Genomic DNA, 19,649 nt, shown 5'->3' with positions numbered 1-19,649 from the left:
AGTAATTGATTATTGAAAATGGTAACCTCTTTGAGTTTATGTTCAACTTTAAATCGAAATAATGATATTAATCTAAAATTTCATTATTGATATTTTATTTAAATTGTTTACCATTCCTCATTAATCTTACAATACAGTTCGTGTAAAATTTAAGTGTTACTTGTTAATGAAAATAATTATATTTATCCAATTGAATGTTTATTGCTCTTCCATCAAAATTTTCATGCCTTCTTTGCCTCCTCAACTTGTGATTGTTACTGTGTTTACTGATTAAAGTGGTTAATTGTATAATATTATAAGTAACCTTGGAAAGTAAATTAATTGATTATCTCAACGAGTTTGCTACGAAAATTCAATATTCAGAGGTTTAAATTAAATTAAAGAAATGATTATTCAACAACTTGGCCAACTTGCAAACCCATGTAAACTGGATAAAATGATTGCTCTTCATTGCCTTCTCCTCAAAGTTGGTTTATTTAGAGGAACAAGCTATTTATTTAATGACAAGTTGATACGGGTTTACAATTTATTATTAACACCAATCGCTAATTTCATTTCTATCACTTGAAACACCTCTAGATTTCACTTCATTATCATCTCTGTGCTTTTGACGGTCAACAATCAACTGTTGGTTTACTGATATTAACCTGATTAAACTTGGCCTTTCCTCATTCCGTTATATCACTCTGAATCATTTCATGATCCAATTGCAGATAATTTCAGAGTCAATTGAACATATTAAGGCTTGGTGAGCTAGGTTTTAATCTTTACTTTAATCAAACTCTATCAATATCTTTTAACCTTTGTTTTTGTATTTTCATTTAAAGGTTGTTGATCCAGGATCAGATTGACTTTAATTTATATCCGATTGTTAACATTTTTTGGTTGTCTCTTTGGAAATGGATTAACCCTGCATTTCTTGCATCAACTTGCCTGTTTTGAATTAGCTGTTGGCTGAAAAAAACAGAAACATCATTATAAACTGTTATATTATTGATAAACCAGTATCTCACGTTGATGGATATCATCTTTAAACACTTTGGTTGCATCTCATCCTTTCCTCATCCTTGTCATCTTTGATTTTTCCCATCTTTTCTTCTTCTTTCTGGTCTCTGTTTTTTTCCTGTTAACTTTCAAAGAAGCTCATTCATCATTCAGTTTGTATCGTTTAACTTGATTCTGCAAGGAAATCAAAATTAGCTCAACTTGAGGGCAACAAATTTGTAACACTATTGTAATTGTACGACCATCAGGTTCAACTCTCTTAATTTGACTATTTTCTAACAATCATTCAACTCATCATGATTGCTGATATTCAATGATTACTTTCAGATTCCCTGTCATCAAAACAGCTTCTCAACCCTGACAAAACCACAAGAAAACTTCAACAGATGAGATTGTGAAGGTTTGGTAAAGACCAAAACGAATGGCTAAAGGAAGGCAAAACAAACCTAATTTTGGAAGGAAAGGGAAAATTTGATCTGAATTTATCTCAAGAATTTGACTTATCATTGAGGTGGAAATGATGAAAATAATAAAAGGTATTTGCAGCCATTTATCTACTTTCATTGTCAATGTTTACATTTGTCATCATTATATTATCACAAACTTTTTTTTATTATTAGTGTAAATATAAATGGACGGCATTACTTATATATTAACTTGGAAGCTCTTGAGATTCATGGCAATGGTGTTGAAATTGAATGTTGGATGGTGATATAGAAATCAAATTGGACAACATTAACATGAAAACCTTTCCTCATATTAGAAACCCCTTTGGAACCAGACTGGACAACATACCTTCACAAGTGATGATTATTATTACCATTTACCTCTATAATTATTGTATGGTGTTGATGTTTATAATATTATTACTTGGATAAAATGATTTTTATCAATAGTTAATGGTACAATTTTGTCAATACATTTTTTCGTTAAACATGGTTAACTTGATCATCTGCAAGAGTCACAAGAAACCTTTACTTGTATTTTTGGTTGACATTTAACTCTTTTTTTACATAATATTACCATTTTGTAGTTATTATGTACAAGACACAATCATTCAAAAGAGTTAACCTGGTTCAGGTTGATCTTTATCAACATCATTATTCACCTCTAACCATAATAATGTTAAAGGTTGACATTTACAGCTAAAAATGTTGATAGGAAAACAATTTGAGATTTATATTTGAGAAATAAATTGTTTCTTCAAATAAAAGACAAGATGTAATTTAAAGATCTTCCCTTACCTTTGTATTGTTTTTGGTTTTTGTTGTCTTCATCTCTCGACTTTTACCCTTTGTTTCTCAAATTGCTAACTCTGATTAGGTTAATTTTACAGTCCCAATTGTATTGTGTAAAGATGATCAAAATGGAGATTCATTGATTAATAAATTAAAGTGAACGTTGGTGTTTTCCCAAATGGCTTCAAGTGTTTACCTCTCTGTTTTGTTGCATTTTATTTTGATTCAGTGGAGCTTGATTGGTAATCAACTTTTACCCATTAATTGAGACGATTCTCAAGTTGAATATTTTTCTATTTTATTCAATATTAAATCAATTTGGTACTTTCAATGTAACAACATTTGTTTCCCTGAATTAGACTTGAAAATTATTGCCATCAGTCAAATACATTGAATGAATAATTTCCTCCACCTCTTCATTTCTCTTCTTTTTTTTCACCAGATTCATTGATAAAGATTACCTGGTTAATCTTTATCATAATTCATCATGATCACAATTTTGTCTCATCATCAGAATCTTGTTCATCAATTTACTGCTCGGCTGAGCAAATTAAAAAGAGTCGAGTAGTTTTGTTTTTGTTTCAAAGCTTTGCTCCAACTAATTGATCAGCTGTTAATAATTGAAACTACTCAATGAGATAAATATACACTACATTGAAATTAGCTACAGTTTTATCCGTACAACCTTTTTATCATGTAATCAATTTATCAGTTTTGACATAATTTCAGTTTTGAATGTTGATTCACACACAATTTAATTTATTTCATCTCTATTTGAACTGTAAATACTATTTCCAACCAATTGGCCATTTGACAACAAAGCAACACAAAAAGGTGAGTGTAAGTGTTCAAAATGATCAAGAGGTGTCAATCTTAATTTGTGTTTAAACCATTTGGACCATATAATTGATGGTTTAACCTGGTTAACCTTTGCGATTATTGATCACTATTGTTGAAGATTGAATATTGACTTAAATTTGACAACTTAAGAATAAGATGGAAGCTGAAATTCAGCAAAGAAAGGATTAACTTCCATTAAAAAAACAGATTGAACCAGATGGAAATAAAGTGAAAGCTTACCATTTTCACCATTTTAATCATTTTAAACACATTTCCTTTGATTGTCTGACCAACATACTCCAACTCATTAATAGGTTAAAATAATCAGGTTAAATTTAATCAGTTAAAAAATGAACAACGTGAGAAACAATTAAACGTTATCAATAATGTAAATAAATTGTTATGGTAATGTAATACACTGTGATATGTGTTGATGTACAAAGTAATAGATTGATGATAATTTTTCAAATAATGTTTCCAAGTTGACTATTAATATAATACATTTAAGGTAATCAAGAAACAATTAGAAGGGTTTTATTAAAATAAAGAGGTAAAATTTGGGTTTACAGTAGCTAACTTGAAATAGCATCAATCAAGTTGAATGGAAAAATTTGGCTTCAACTGTACAAATGACTTTTGTATTATCTGTAAAATATACAGTAGATAGAGTCCATTATTTACAATCAAATAAAAATTATCAAACCATTTGAGATTAAATTTACATTAAATTATCATAAATAATGATTATTGTAAATATCAACAATTTGCAAGACTCTATTAACCTGAAAACCGGGAGATATTGTGAAAAAGCCAGAAGGAATTGGAATTATTTTAGGTAAACGTTGAATCACATTTAGACATCATGAACAGGTAACAATTAGATTTGAGATGACAAATTGAGTTTACCCAAGTATTAGGTACAGCCAAACAGTTAACCACCTCAGGATGGAAACAATAACCAACATGAGGTTTTACGCCGTTAAAGCCATTGTTATCACTCCATGGTTTAAGTGAAATGATTGACTCCATTGTCCATGTGGTTGTTCAAATTTAGGTTACCTGGAGTTGTCCAGTAAATGGTCTTCAAGTGAAAATTTACTTTCATCTCGCTGATCATTTCTAGTAAGCTTTAGACGTGGCTTTTCATTCCTCCTCCCTGCTTATTAACTTTTAAGTCCATCATCATCACCATTATCATCATCGTCAGTAACCTTTATAATGGCCTTAGGCGAACGTTTGTTTTCCTTCGTTTTCCAGGTGATGTGTTAAACAAGAAGAAGAAGAAAAAATAAGAAATTTTAGAAACTTCTTAAGATGTTCAAGATAACTTACCTTAACTAAGCTTAAATTTTCATCATTTGCTTTTTTTTGCTTCTCATCTTTAGCTGGGAACAAAATCATCATTTGAAATTGATAATTGATCAACACACACACACAAGGGTAACCTTTGAGAAGCTGAAAGATTAACACTGATTAGTTATTATTTATTATTATTAAAAGTGACATAACATGTTATTAATTATTACAATAAACTATTATCATGATAAAAATCAATTACTCACCATATTTGATCAAAAAGTTTGTCAATTAGATACAAATCTTGGATCCAACATCTTATTAATGGTCACTTGAAAACACTAGAAGCAATGTAACAAAAAAACAAAACATATTCAACTCTTAATAAACCTCAAATTAGCAAAAACTTAATCAATATGTAAAAATCTTCAAGAGTTAATGAAGTTTTAATCAACATTTTGTTTAAAATCAAAAGTGATAATTATCATGGTTTATAATTAATCATTAATTTAAAATGTAAGTTTCAATTTAATTTTCAATGTCAAGCTAAAAGAAAAGGCTTTAAGTATAACCAGCTGATTAGCCAGTTAACGGCTTTAAGCGCCTTAATCCAGTTAGCCGGTCTTTTGTTTCAATTTTTAAGCTTTTCTTGTTGTTTTGGATTTGCGACAAATATAAATCCTTTTATTTCAATTATGTTTATCTAATTTTGTAAGATTTACATTTGCCATATGAATGATTAACTACACAATTAATGTTCACCGTTCAAGAAGTGGAAATAATTGAAGCAGACGATGCCAAAATTTGGAACCAAATGGATGCCAACAACATCAACATGAAACATTGTGATATCATCTTTGGCTTGTTTCCTTCATTGTTATTGATAAATAAGACTAACAAGTGTGAACTGTCATCCGAATGGATGAAATTGAATTAAGAAGATATAATAAGAGGAAGAAGATGATGAAATGAGAAGATTATTTAACTTGATAGACGTGCTTTAATGGGGCGTTAAAGGATCATGTTTATAAAGGTAATCTAAAATAGTCTACCCTGAAAGGTAAGTGATTTTATTTTATCTTCAACTTTTATTTTCCCCCTAATTTCATACAATTTCAATTGTCTTAACAATACAATCCATTACACTGACAGTTGATACTCACATGTGATTTACCTGAATTTTATCCTTGGATTCGATTGCAATGTCTGGCTAGTCTGCAATTAATTCAACTGTTCAGTTGGTGGAAATTTATTTTTCAGGTATAATTACATGAATAATGAATTGTACAATAAATACTATTGATATAATTTATCATCTAAATTCAATTAATCAATTGGATAAAGATGTTTTCACTTGCACTTGTATTGCTTTTCGAGACAATTTTTAGGTTAACTGTAGTCACATTACACCAATGAATTAACAGAGTCATTGAAATGATTAATTAATTTTCATGTATCTATTTTATTGTCAATCGTTAAAATTTTTTTTTCATCATCTTTTTGTTTGTTACTTAAACACAAACAAATAAACATACAAACATACAGACATAACAATACAAAAGCAATTGTATTTTGTGTACTAATACATTAAAACAAAAAGATATGTTGATGAATAAGTAAACAATCAAGTTGATTGATGTCTATTCTGGTTGACTGATTATTATCATTATGATTATTATCACTATTCATTATATTTACTAACTATTATCAGATGAACAACAGAAACGGTATATAACTGCAATTGAAATTAAACCAATCTCTTGAATGAAAGTAAAAATAATACATAACTTAGATTTCTGGTTCTGTTCAATACAATGGCAGAAACTAAAGTTAACCCAAACTTGCCATCCAAATACACAATCATAATGATGATAACAATAAAAATAAGCATCATAATAAAATGATGAACAATGAAATAAATGCATGTAAAAAAGGCCTAAAAACAAAAAATAAACAAACTTGACCAAAAAAAACGTTGAGTCTGAGAAAAAAGCGATTGCCTTAAGGCAAATAACTTGCTGTTAAAGCATATGTTTTTACCTGATAAGAATAGGTTTTACAGTTGAAAGAAAAGGTGTTCACCAGTTATTTATATTTTTTTGCTTTCTCTTCATATTACAGGGGTCAAGCATATGGTTAACTTGAATACACTGGACAAGTCGTTATGGGGAATGTAAATCCAACTTGTTACCAGAAAAAAATGGCTGGAAATTTTGAATTGAAGAAACGTTTATAACCAGAAGGATTAAGTTGAAAACCAGAAGATTGAGGAAACCAATAAAGACAGTTGGTTGACAAAAGATTGAAAAAAGTACCTTATGACCATAAAATGGACGAAATGGTTCAATCATGGATTGCTGTTGAAGGTTATCCAATGAAACGTAAATTCAGTGAACGGGTCAATTGGGGAAAATTGAATTTTACATGGACATGTTTACCTTTTCAATTACATGGATGCTCATAAGTTACACTGGTCGAATGGCTTATCGTAACCTTAATCATAATCAATCATTATTATTATCATCGATAGCATTTAGCCTGGAGGTTTTGATGAAATGAGTCTAGAGTCAATTGAGGAGAAATCTGATGATGAGATAAATTAATGAGCAAAAGCTTAAGGAGATAGTAACCTATTAATAATCAATATATATATTATAATTGTAAGAAAGAAGAGACTTGATCTATTCTTATCATAATCATTATATATATATTTTTCGTAATGTATCTAATGAATGTTGATGAAATCTCATGAGTTTAGGCTATCATCATTAATATGATTATTATTTTATGAACATTCTTAGGGTTCAAATGGATTCATTTGATAATGAAAATGAAATCAAATTATTATTGCCATTATCATTAACATTTGCTACATATTATTTCATGGTGATTCAATTCACTTCATGGTACCTTTTGATAGTTTATTAACTTTAGCTTGGGTTAACTTTCAATGAAAAGGAGAAATATTTTTTTACTTTTTTTTATTAACTCTGATAAAGTAAACTTTCAATATCAGATTCATATTTTTCAAACTAATGCAGCCCAGTTTCATCAATCTTGTTTGTTTTCTTCTTATACATCAAAACCTTTTTCTCATTCAAGTTAACCTCAAAAGGTAAAATTCACATAAAAAATGATTCCTAGTGAACCTTTTTATCTGGATACATGTTTGATTCATTTTGATAAAACAAAATGAATCATAACTTTAAGCTGATAACAAACGAAAAAGATTATGAAAGGAAAGGCTTAAAATGTCTTCCTAAAACTTCAATCATTTTGAAATTGAAATTTTATTTTTCATTTTCACTCTTATTCCCTTTCCATCTTGGGATCTCCAACGCCAATTGTGAAAGTTGACTACAAAAATAGATTAAATTTTATCAGAATGTTGACTTTTGATTGAAATCTTGTTAATCTTGGACTGAATTTGGTTAGAAGCTCAATTGAATAGCAATCAAATCCAAATTTGAAGAAACCGCTTTTTTTAATCAAACCGCCAAAACCATAGTCATGTGGTTAAAGTATGTCTTTTGTTTTAAGCCTTTCTCATCGCTTCTGAACAATTAACACTTATTTTGGTTGTTAATTAATTTTGACAGTTTAGTAAATATTATTTCAATTATTACTGTTATTATTACCCAATCAATCACTAAACATCAGTCTATCCAAAATGGATTCAGCCTTTTCTCGTCACTATCATTTTTTTTGTGTTTACAATGTTTTTTGTGCCTTGGTTTATAATGCCTCATGGCAATCTTTAACTCTAAATGTAAGTAATTGTACATTAATAGATTTTTAACTTTCAAAAAGCAACCAGAAAAGATCACAATTTATTTTAATTGTGAATCTAATGCAGCTTTTAAGACTTGAATGTTAAAGACTTCCATGTAAACAATAAAATGCAACAACCCACAACAGCCGTTCAATAAACAGTCTCGGAGCAAAATTACAAAAATGGTTTCCCTTTGACTAGATTTTTTACCTTTACCTGTTTTGTTACATCATTTTTTAACCTTGTTTCTCTTTTCTCTTCTTTTCTTCAACCCAGATTTTCAATTATATGTGTCTCGGAGAAAGTTGTAATAAAAATTTACAAGAAAATGGATTCTCCTTGGCTCTTTGTGTATCAAACTAAACAGAGGAAGACAAAAAGGAAAAGGAATAAACACATATTTCGAGGCCAACAAGAGGTAACTCAGGTAAAATGCAATGAATTTTTCTCAAAGCTTTTTCTTTCACATTTTCAGTTTACAACATTTTTTCTTATCTTATTTTTTTTCTCCTCCGTCCCTCGTCCTTTAACACAATTAAATAGGTTAAATCAGTAGCTTCAAAGATTTCTCTGCCAATGTTTTGACCCTCATTGACCCTGGGTCATCTAAACAGATAATAATAACAATGGAACCCAAAAAAAGCCTTGTTTGAAGTCAACAAACCTCAATACAAGAGACAAGTTTTTATTCAATTTCAATAATCTTTATTTCTTCTCTATTGAAATTTCTCTTAGCCCCATCATCATCATTATCATTTTTCACATCAATTTGGCTGATTTACTCCTTAAAGAATCTACTTTTCACATTCAACAACAACAAACATCAACAAATCTCGGTTGATATATGCAAAGATAAACTTGAATTTTTGTGTTGGTTTTAGTTATAAATGGTATAATCATCATAACAGGAAGTAATTTATTATCCTTTTATCATTATTTCAGAATGATTAGGATCAATCAATTGTATCTGTAAATCTCTTTACCTTTTCTTCATCATCATCATCATACACCTTGAAACTATACAAACAAGAAAATTGTTTATTTTACATTGACAAATGAGATTCGGTAACAATAAGGAAGACCTTACCTTTCCTATTGATTGCGGTCTAACAATCAAAATGTAACCATGCTATAAAATGATTACATTCATTATTGTTACTACTGTTTTCAAATTTACCTAGTAGTTAGTCAATTGTTATCTTATTGAATAACAACAAGTTTATTTGCTGTTGATCGATTTAAACTTGAATTTCAATGAGATAGAGAAAAAAATTGCAACTCAAAGTTAAGTGTGTTGTGATGAATGTAAAAAAATCAAAGGTAACTCATTGATTCTCCATGGTTTTGCTCCAATATTTATTTATTTATTGATATTATTCCGAGAAAGAAACTTTCTTGAAACTGTTTTTTCTCAACACATTTAATGTCAAGTTTTATTTGAAATAATAATATCAAGCAATATTAACTTGAAATGTAATCAAAATTTTTCTTTTTGTTGCCAGACTAAAACAAATTGCGCCATTGAATTTCAACGGATTCAGGAACGGATCACATTTTTGTATGTTGTCTTTTCATTTCTTACAAATTATATTTTACTTCACTTCAAGATTTGCCTGACAATTATCAAAATAGCCTAAAGGTTAGTCCTTTTTACCTTTGATGCTCATCATCGCCCACTTTTTGACTGTCCAATTCAATATTGAAAAAAAAGATTCAAAATAAATCATCTTACAGTGCAACAAAAATGGCTGTCATCATTTTATCCAGTTACTCATCTTGTTGTGGGTAACCCACCAGTAAAATTAAATTAATATTTTTATTATCAATTACAGGTTTAAATTTCAATCAAACTAAACAATTAAAAGATGTTGGTGACTTGGACCAAGGAGTTAGCTGTTTGAAACAAATGCAAAGGTCAATTAAATTGATCAGAACTGATGAGTCTGGACGAGGATCACAAATCACTGGCAGGATTGTTTAATGGTAACTGTTCATTCAACTTCAAGACAACCAACTTTTGCCGTTAATTTTTCCTGGAGACTTCATTTACTTGGTTTGCACATTCAATTGACTTTGACAATGATTAACTTATCTTGCAAAGTTTACTAATTAATGCATATAAGTGTTGCTATTTTCAGAATAAGTCAAAATTATAAAATGATTAATTCACTGAATTTTTATCATTTTTCTTTCACATTATTGTATTAGTTCATCTCAAACCGTTAAAATAGCAAGTAAACTCGAAATTAAACTTTAATCAGGGAAAAATGAAAAACTGAACTTATATAAATTATGCCAACTGTGTCTGATTTGATTGTTTATTTGGCGATCAGTTTAATATTTTATACTGAAGGGAATACTCTTTTTTTTGGGTGAAAAATTGTTAATTTCACCACCTAATAATTTACTCAGCTCTTTTTCAAACATTATTCATCATATTTTGCAACCTGTCATCTTATATAATAATAATGATGATAATTTCAATTCACATTTATCAAGATGATTGTCATGATTAACGATCAAAGGCAGTAAATAGTCAAAAAGCTGAGTATGCCAAGGAAGACCAGGAAAACGAACCTAAAATGTAACCAAAAAAATGCACAAGAAATTTAATAGCAAACTTATATTTTTAGGTTCACCATAATCATATGTATATTGAAAAGCGACCAAAATTTATGAATTAATATACACATTGGGAATTGATAAGAGTTAACTTTAAGTGATGCCATTTTGAGTAATTTTGACTTTAAATGATTAACCAATTATAACCAATAATTTAAATAAGTCACGATTGAACAAAATAATGAAATAATCATAATTATATGATGGTTAATATGAAGTGGCAAATGAAGAAGCACAACACACAACAAGCCAAGATATCTCATAGCTTGCGGCTTGGATCATTAAGGTTAGTCTCTACACAAATACACTCTCTCTATCTCTACTTCAGGTAATTAGGTAAATAGTTGAATCTAAATGATGATGGAAATGATGATTACTTTGATTAATCAATAGTTGTCCTTAAACTTGATTTAACTAATAAAGTGGTTAATTATAACCAATAATCCAAACGATGAACCGATCACAGCAACCACCAAGCAATACATTTATAAAAAGGGGAAGAAGTGATGGCCGGTTAAGGGTTAAAGATGATCTCGACTCCCCGTTGATCAATACTGATTATCACAATAAATTAATACAAATAAAAGGAATAATTAAATCAAGAAAAAGAAACTGATTAATTTAAATAAACAACAAAAAAACAAATAGCTAGACATAATGGCTTCGACCCATTTACACATTCATCAGCTGGCCTCGTTTCACTTGAATCCAGTAGAGGGTTAAAATGCTAAGTAAGATCGTCATTGGTTGTCCTAAACATACAATGCCAATAATGTTTAAAATAATTATGCCTAAAAATAACTCCAACAATTGTAATCACAGTTGACCTCAAAAAACACGATAATAAACAATCAAATCAGCTATTACTGTCACTTCAAATGTAAAACATTGAGCTACATGAGCAAAGCTGAATGACTTGAATATCATCACCTAATTACACTTACAAAGAGCAGTGTCTGACTGCCTTTATGCCAGAGCAATTTCATTACCAATCGATTGAACACACTCGATGTACAAGAAATGTCCATGAAATGTGACCAAGAAAAGGCCACAAAAATGTCAAACCTTTGGCGTCAGAAGGTTCAACAGACAATCTAAACGTCAAGTTACTCCAAACAATTATATTTTCACACTTTAAATCCCATTCTCTGATCTCAATTTCACTCTGGGAAAAATGGATTCATGAGGACTTTTGTTTCTTACGTCTTCTATCGATTGACAGTTAACTCCTGGCTCTTAAAACCGATGTAAACATTGATTTCTGTACTCAAAGGTGAAGACAATAGATTTGCCAATTTAAGATTGATATGAACTTCATATTATGAAGGTATTGAGATTATGAGTGTTCAATTGATTGAAGGGCTAAAAGCATAAACAAATTATATTCAGGTGTATGTTAAGTAAAGCGTTAACCTCCTAAGGTGAAATGTGAAGTCAAATTGTAATCATAAATTATTGTTACCATGATGATAAAGGAATACATTAAAACATTGATTGGTGATAATTCAGGAAGATATTCAAGATTGGAAATTGTTTAACAAATTGGTGAGTAAAGTGACTAAAACAAGTAAATGTTTTGCTTCAACTTGACTCATATATTTCCTTCATTTGCAGCATTTCTTGACCAGGATAAGTATTCCTCTCTCTCTCTCTGTCACTCTCTGAATATGTTGCCAAATTGTTATTACATTATTTCTTACATAAATTCTGGTTATGTGTTTTTTTTTCAGGATTCATGGTGATCAATTGATGAACAGGGAAAGGAGAAAGCAGAAGGCAGAAATGGCAACATGGCAAAGATGAACAAACTGATGAGATGATGTCTTGAGAGATGTGACTTGAAGCCGGTTTTACTCTCAATCAGATTATATCAGGAGGAATACACAGAAAAAAAGCCAAAAATCACTTTGACAGCTTTTCACTTTTCAAAATCAGTAGCTTCAAGAATCTTACATATCATCATCATTTCCAAACAGATCTCTGAATTACTATTGGAAACAGGATCTTTTCAGTCTTTCTTTCTCTCTTTCTTCATCATTCACTCAGAAACACACTCTTGAAAGTCAAGAAACAGTAATCAGGTTTACATACCTTTTGTAATGAACAATTTTGTTAACCTAAAATAACCTACAATTTTTGACGGTTACTTGATATTTTGATTCACATTATGATGATTATTATTATGGTTGCTAGTCATATTCAGTTACAAATTCAAGATTGACTGGCTTTATGCATCAACTTAATTCCCAATCCAGCAAAACATCACAATCAGCAGACTGGTAAAGCTGGTAACAAGTAAAGAAACAATCAACTCTTCAATAGACATCATTTGTTTTTCAATTAAAATGGACAATTATAATTATGGTTTATAATTATTTGCTTGATTGGCTTCTCATTTCTTATCCTGCCGATCTTAATCATTACAGGTTGGCCCTTGTATTGAGTAGGCCCTTGCTTTATGGTTGATTACAGTTTAAAGTTGACTGTATCTCAATTCACAATCAAGAGTCTATCTTCAACCAGAAAACACTTGGAAGATTCAAGATGCAGATAAGTTAAGCAAAATACATGGTAAACCCTGATAAACTTGCCAATAAGCTATGAAAGTATACATTTTCATATTGGTTGCTAGTTTGAATAAGTATACCTAAATTGGTTTAATAAGGTTTTATCAACTCTGGTTCTTACCTTCAACATGGCTTAGATGTTTAATGAAATTGGATTTAATTTGATGGCTGCTGATTTAAACATTCATCAAGCAATCATCATTTGCCAACCTTTCCAAGCAACCTTTGGTTTAACGTTTTTCAATCTTGTAACATGAACAGACCAAATCAATTGGAAGGAAAAAAAATCAGAGTAAATTAAAAATCTTGGATACAATTCACAGTGGTTTAGTGGTGAGAAATTAATTGCCTTTAAAAGTGATACTCTTGTGATTAAATGCAGTTTTCAAGATTGGCCAAGATTTTGTTCACCAAAAAAATAAGGCTAACATGATAAATGATTCAGTTTGATATGTTTAGTGTTTGCTATTGATAAACACAAACACCATTTCAGATGTAAACCAAAAACTGAAAGCTGGTTAAATCTTTTAATGGACAACAAAATTGATCAATTTAACCAAATTAGTAGACCTTATATCATCTAATGATCAAAACTGGCAACAACCTTTAAGTGTCACTCACCATTGAAACATTTGACAAAATGATTTGATAGATAATTGTCTATTGTAATTGTCAACCTTTGTAAACCAGTTTAACCATGTTCAAGTCTTGATCAATCTTCTGAATAAACCAACAGTTGGACAAGTTATAAATAAAAACAGGCAAATGATTTTCATTGCGATTACAATACAAAATGTCACAAAAAGATGATCAAAAATCATCTCAATGTAAATGGAAAATTTACATTTTCATTTCAATTTTTCACCAACTCTGATGTACCAAGTTGGTTCAATTATACCACCAACATGAGATTAATTCAGACAATCTGGTAAATGTTACAAAAAGAATGATAAAAAACCAAAAAATCAACTTTTACTTTTACCAGTTTTTGAAGCATTTTTGTCTCCATGTTTGGGTAAAACTGAGAATCCTTTTTGCTAACCATAACAGTTGACTGTTTTTATTGATTAATCAGTTTTCCTTTGAAGCTATTATCAATTTTGATCATTTGGTGAATCATTAAATCTAGATAAATTCAAGATTCATTTCACGAGGTTTTCATTATTTGTATTGATGGTCCATTGAAAGTTAAAACTGTTTTCATCTCTTTAATCTTGATACTTTTGTTGAATAACAGCTTCATGAAACCAATCTATTTTCATATTCATAGAGCAACGTGATCAGAATTACCAGATTAATATAAATAGATGCTGTTAAATTGGATGAAAACAATCAAAGAAGATGAAACGGAAAAAATAACAAAAAGTTTCCCCTGAAAAAAAATATAAATCATTTGTTATTATTGTTGTTCAATCAAAAGCCATTACATTTAGATCAATTTGGTTTCTTGATCTTCTTCAAGATGATTTACGTGATTGAAAAAGGCATTATAAAACATGATAATTGTATCATCTTCAATATAATTTAATGTTACAATTAAAGGCAATAATCAGTGAACCTTTGAACAAACCAAATGAATCCATTGAAAAATGTGTTCATCAAAAAGGTAACATCATTTTACTCGCTATCGCAATGAAAGATCAATAATGTTTTGTTAATCATCCAAGATTTATAATTGTAATAATGATATTGCTTGAGGTAAACACTTAATACATTCACAGTAATTTGTTAATGTGTTAAAAATTGATTCAATAAAATAAAATTAAAGGTTAATACATTTTACAACATTTTTAAACAAGTTTTCAATTTTGGCGCTTCCAAACTGCTGATCAAATATTGATATCAGATCTGGTTGAGTCCAATTTAGTCTGACTTTAGGTTTGGCTCAAGCTTAAAGGTTATCATTGGTTTATTTTACATTATTATAGCAATTTCAACTTGATTTGAGATGGAAAATTGTAACGATTAAAAGATAACATTGATTACCAAAGTTGATTTGATTCTGGTAACAACATTGTATCAAGACTGGTTGCTTCAAAAGGAAACATAATCGTATGGTTCATCACAAGTCAGTCAATAAGTTTTATTGTTTTCTTGGAGCTTCTTTTGATTTTCTTCTGAAATTTCATTTAATTGGTAAGTAATAATCAAAGTCTTATATAGCTCAATTGGGCCAATTTATGCTACATTTTAAACTGTTCAATACTTTTGCCAAAAACAACAGCCATTTGACTTAAGATGCAAGTTATAAATTGAGAAATGGGTTAAAATGTATTTTAAATATAATAAATGAGTTAACCTGATAATTTCCCGTTGATTTTGATTTCCTCATGATTATCACAGTTAACCTGAACTGTGTTGATTTAAGGGTGAATCTTGGTGATGATAATAAAGGTGATTTAGCAAGATTATGTTGAACAAGTGGCAATAAATTTAAGGTAGACATTATCAATCAAGGAGTAAATCAAGGAGTAAATCAAAGAGTGAAAAGTTGAACCATTTAACATGACAAAAGTAAAAACCAATATTGCAGTAAACAGTTGCATTGATTATCATTTGAGCACTTGAATATGAATCTAAATACCTTGATAGGTAAGCTGCAGAAGCTTTAAACCAAACATGATCATCTTGATCATGAAGAGAAACAAGATAAACAAAAATTGAACCAAATTGATTGAATATGCTTTATGCTCAGAATAAACCTTTGAATTACTTTCCATTATCAAATTGATCCATCTCTATTATTATTACTGTTATTATGATTATTTTGAATATTTGGCTGAAGATGATGGATGAAGATTTGGATGAAAAACTTGAGATGAAAAGTTTCTTGAAAAAAAAGATTCAGATTTCAACCTCCCACTGATAATCAAAGTAAAAAAAGGGATAAAATTAAGATAACGTTAAATGCATGAAAATTGATTTTCATTTCATCTTCTCAAAGGTTTTCTCATCATCATTCACATCATTCACATCGTCATCGTCATAAATGATAACCAACATTGATACTTACCATGAAACATGAATAAAAATCTGAATGATTTGAAGAAGTAAAATATTCCAACAATGATAGAAATCTTTTTCTTTGCAATTCAATAGTCTAATTCATTGAATTTGATCTTGATCAAACTGTTATTCAACGATTGATTTACTAATGACAAGATTAATGATCATGAAAGTTGCATTCAGACAATGGAATCAATAATTAAGAGCAAAATTCATTCTAATATCCAATTGACCAACTAACCTTAATTTGTCCGTATCAAGACCCAATCCAAGAGGTAATTTCAGTGCAACAGAGTCGAGTTTCAAGGATTAAAGTTGATCTCACCCTTTGCTACTAACATCATTGGACCAAAGTTTGACAATTAACTTTATATTGTTCAACAATCTATTCAATTAAGAAGCATAAAAAGATGAATGAAATTATAATTAATAACTCTTGTCTTGAATAGGCTATTGAATTGTCGCTTAATGATGACAAGATGATGGGATAAGATTTGTTTTGAAGACAAAAAAAGACAATATTAGTGATGTTATTGTTTAATAAAATGATAAACTCAACCCAAACCATTTTTGGGTTGCTCTCTTCGTTACGAAGTCACAATGCTATATAAAAGTTGATAAATCATGAGAATGTTTGAGTTTTATTGTTGAGTACAAGATAATGGTGACGATAGTAATCTAGTTTATTGGTTAAAATGATTGAATCTAATTATAAGCAAGAAAAATGGTTCAACAATTGTTTATCATGTTATTACGATTTTCCTTCCCAGTCAATCCTCATTTGATAAATGTTAACTTATGCTTGACGTTTGATGCTCAGTTTTGCTGAAGCAAGCTTAATACAATTTGATATAATCAAACAAATGAAGTTTTTTTGTTTCTTCATTAAGGCAAACCAGAAATGAGTCGAGTTAATCACCACTATTAACGTACTTTTCATGGCAATTAACTTTTGTCTTCTCATTCAACTTTCAATACAATAGACTTGTAAGCAACCAGATTTTGGTTTTTCGCCCATTCTTCAAGTTTACTATTTTGTATTAAAATTGTCAACAAACTAATCAATATTTTAATCAAGTTTGTGTCTTTATTCAATCAATGATTGAAATGCTAAATCAAATGAAAAGCAATAAAATCTACTGAAAAGGTTTGGATTAGTTTTTCACTAAAACCTTTTCCACTTTAAACCTTTCAAAATGAAAACCTTTTTTTCTGGTTTCAATCAAAAAAAACACTTTTGACTGTAATTTGACTTTTGATTGCATCTTAAAGAGTTTCAATATTTCAATTGAATACTTTAAATTGAATCAAAAGCAAATAATATTGAGCCTGACAACAACATGAACCAGGAACGAGATGGATTGATATGAAGATGAGATGCTTTTTTGAGTCTCAAGCTCACATATCAATATCATTGAACTTTCCTTGTTAATCATGCTTTTATTTTTCATCTATTTTTTTGATTCCACCAACAATTGATCATTTCAATTTGATGGAAACATTTGCTCAAAATAAGTGAACCTTGAATGTGCTTTATAAAGAGGCAGACAAGTTGCCTTTGTTACAAGTTACAAGCCTTACTTGTCTAGGTTAAAGTGAATCAAAGAGTCACCTTCAACATGAGGGAATTGAAGAGCGTTTGTTTAAACAAAAAGGTAACATTGTACCATTAAATGGTTTTGTATTATCATTGATAAACACTGTTGGACTACAAAGCTCAGCTATTAACTGTGATAATATCATTGCAAACATTATTCATTCACGGTTATTTGATAAATGAAAATACATTAGCCCTTCAATGGTTTTTACCAGCGTTTTGCGACTCACCATTTCCATTGTTGTGTCTGTTACCCAAAACCTTTCCCTGGTTTGACTGATTTTTGGTTTTCGGGGTTTTTAAAGTCAACATAATGTCATTGATTGTAGCCATGGAAGTTGGTTAACTATCACTGTTTAATGCACAATTGTTAAGAATATCGGATAAAAATGAGAAAAACATTTACATATCAATATCTTGATAACATATTCAAACGGCTTGAAAGCCATATGATAATCGATATTGATCTCGATTGTATCGATGACCATCTTTGATAATTAAATCAGTTATGATTGATTAATTTTCATTTGCATTTTCTTTTAATTGTTCATCCATTGTGTAGATAATAGTTGAAAGGTCTTGATTCAATTTTCATTTACAGTGATAAAGATCATTCAAATTAAGGTTCAGCCTTTCATTCATTGTCTTGGATCTTCAGTACATTTTGTATTTTGAATGAGAGATTGTTTTTTTTCTGACTTTTTCATTGTACTTTTCATGTATTCATAGATTAACCATGTAGATACGATTAAACTGAAAGATTTGAAACTTGAGGTGAGTTTTTTATTGAGCTAATTTAACAGACAATTACCAGTTTCTCAGTATTAACCGTTGACAAGTTTTACATTTTTACTTGCAGTTTCACAAAAAACTTTCAATTGTGGTGATGAAGTTTGTTAATGATGTAGCCTTAGTAATAACCAAAGTTTTGAACATTTTACTTATCATCAAATCATTTCTTGATTGTTCATTTTGTTCACCTATTGTTAACCATCAGCATCGTCATCAACAACAACAAGATCATTATGGTATGAACCAAAATGATAGAAAAAAGCCACAAACATGATAAAATTCAAGAGATGATGATCATAATGATGATTATGTAAAGATGTTGAACATGTTGCAAAACAAGAATGTTTGAAATGTCTTTATAAAAACTGCTTTTTCGCTGGTTTATTAAGCTTTTATTTTGTTTCCACCTTTCATACTCATTACAATAGAGTTGCGAGTAAACTTACTGATAATTTACTGTGTTCATCTTTTAAATGTTCAACTATTAACACCTCGAAAACAACTGATGATAACATTAATGATGGTCAACATTTTCGTTAAAAATCTCTATTGTTCAGCTTCTATCTTTGCATGTTGACAGGAAAAATTGCACGTTTAAATTTCGAGCTCATTGAAGATCAATAATTGATTAAGAGAGGGCGATAGCCATAATTAGACGTCATTTTTTTATTGAAGAGTTGTATTTAGTGTTTCCCGATATTGAAAAAAAGTATCGTTGAAAAGTATCGGTATCAATCGGAAAGGTATCGAGTATTTAATGAGTACAATTAAAGCGTGAGTTTATGCAGTGAGTCATTCTCATGGTCTCCAGAAATAATTGAAAGCTGATTTTTTCTCAATTCTGTAATACTTTGCCTGAAAATTTCATCAAATCAAGAGCTTTTTTGGTATCGAGTATTTTTTTCAAAGTATCG

The 19,649-nt window shown here is 29.6% G+C and overlaps 2 long non-coding RNA genes across 2 annotated transcripts; one reads left to right on the top strand and one right to left on the bottom strand.

Annotated features, from left to right (window-relative positions):
• Positions 1 to 3,592: 3,592 nt before the first annotated feature.
• LOC107364749 (uncharacterized) lies at positions 3,593 to 4,931 on the bottom strand. Its single transcript, XR_001569233.3, has 3 exons — positions 4,646 to 4,931; positions 4,416 to 4,538; positions 3,593 to 4,327 (listed from the first exon to the last, which is right to left on the bottom strand). It is a non-coding gene; the product is annotated as an uncharacterized LOC107364749 (long non-coding RNA).
• An 809-nt stretch (positions 4,932 to 5,740) lies between these two features.
• Positions 5,741 to 10,444, top strand: LOC107364747 (uncharacterized). The gene is made up of 5 exons (XR_016199999.1): positions 5,741 to 8,148; positions 8,428 to 8,569; positions 8,887 to 9,062; positions 9,654 to 9,790; positions 9,984 to 10,444. It is a non-coding gene; the product is annotated as an uncharacterized LOC107364747 (long non-coding RNA).
• Positions 10,445 to 19,649: the final 9,205 nt, after the last annotated feature.

The sequence above is a fragment of the Tetranychus urticae genome, chromosome 3, assembly GCF_039701765.1.
Source record: "Tetranychus urticae isolate SD_2017Ah chromosome 3, NJAU_TeUrti_SD_1.0, whole genome shotgun sequence".
Lineage (NCBI taxonomy): Eukaryota > Metazoa > Arthropoda > Arachnida > Trombidiformes > Tetranychidae > Tetranychus > Tetranychus urticae.
This window is presented reverse-complemented; position numbering and strand designations above follow the sequence as displayed.